This window comes from Biomphalaria glabrata, chromosome 4 (genome assembly GCF_947242115.1).
Source record: "Biomphalaria glabrata chromosome 4, xgBioGlab47.1, whole genome shotgun sequence".
NCBI classification, from domain to species: Eukaryota; Metazoa; Mollusca; class Gastropoda; family Planorbidae; genus Biomphalaria; species Biomphalaria glabrata.
In genome coordinates this window covers 18348127-18349630 of record NC_074714.1, presented here as the reverse complement: position 1 = coordinate 18349630, position 1504 = coordinate 18348127, and the positions used below count along the sequence as shown (strand labels likewise).

The window sequence follows — 1504 nt, the reverse complement described above, 5'->3', positions numbered from 1 at the left end:
TCTTCTGTTATTTTTAATTCTTTGAAATGTCCGCTGCTTTCTTGAGCTAGCCTTGTACGTGAGATCTTCGGTGTTTGTGTAGAGTCTATTCGCATCGTCTTTAGGTATCAATGCAAGTGGTGCTGTATCACTTAATAGGTGTGCGTTAATGAAATGGAAGATTCGAAGACAGTAAAAAGTAGACTCTGAATGCAAAACTTTAAAGAAAAGTAGAAAAATAAGGTTGCTTGTCACAGTGAATTTGCGATAAGATTTATCCTAAAAGTTGTCTATTTTTGTTTGGTTGATATGACCCGCGACGTGTGTCAGAAATTAAAATGGACCACGGGCTGATGTAGGTTAGGCCTCACTGAACTATGTCATCCAAAATTTAACAAAGACAAATTCATTCAAAAGAGCAATACAAAAAAAAAAAGTAAATGAACATGAAAGTTAGCTCCCTTCAATCCTAAAATAACTATGGTTCATCAATGGGGTGCCTTCCTTTGTAACCATTATGTCCTACTTTTGAGAACAATAACCGCCAAATGTAACACAAATAAAAGTGGTGTCTTCTTGTGTGATTACAAAAAATATTTTTTAAAAAATATTTCACTCTCTGAAGTTAACGTCGTTTCGCTTTCCAGAGCTCCCACTGACTTCACTTCTCTCTAATCCCATATCAAAGACAACTCTTCCACCTAGGCACCAGTATTTGTATCTTCATTTATGTCTTTCCCTACAATGGCTTAGAGGAAACGGAGAGTGTATTTGTGTGTGGTTGGGGGAGGGGACTGGGGGGGGGGGATGGAGAAGGAAAAAAAAAGAGATCGATGTAATGGAAAAAAAAAAGGTGCCAACCAAACTAGATTTAAATACACCTTGACCTTTGACACGTGCATCTTTCCAACCTTCCTTAAAATTGAAGATCATTTCATCTAAGTTCCAATGCAGAATGACAAGTGGTGTGTCTTGGGGGGGGGGGGGGGGATCCTGAAATCAAACAAGGAAATCATATTCAGTTGGCTCGATTCATCACTTTCATCAAGACTGCAGAAAATGCGCAAAAAGAAATCGCTTCAACGATATAAATAAAAGTGGAAACGAATATATATAACAACAAAACATTACAGTATATAATTGAAATAGGGAAGAAATGTCCACAACTTTGCTAGCTATAAAAAAATTTGGCGTTGTCGGCAGGATTCGAACCTGCGCGGGAAGATCCCAATGGATTTCTAGTCCATCGCCTTAACCACTCGGCCACGACAACTTACAACACTATTGTGTGCGATCATGATAGCTTGCTATTTCTAAAATTATTATCTCTCAAAATACAGTCGTTAGAAGAAAATATGTTAATTCATCTTTCATTTTAAATAGAGTTTAGACCAGTGGTTCCCAAACTTTTTTGTCTCATAGACCCCTTTCAATGTTTTCTGGTTTACGGTAGACCCCCTGCTTAACTTGCAAATTTTTGCAAATTCATCAATATTTTTTTAAAGCAAATATCTAACTGTAGTGA

General features: G+C 37.1%; 1 non-coding gene across 1 annotated transcript; it reads right to left on the bottom strand.

Moving 5' to 3' along the window:
* Positions 1-1170: 1170 nt before the first annotated feature.
* On the bottom strand, positions 1171-1252 carry Trnas-aga (transfer RNA serine (anticodon AGA)). The gene has a single exon. It is a non-coding gene; the product is annotated as a tRNA-Ser (tRNA).
* Positions 1253-1504: the final 252 nt, after the last annotated feature.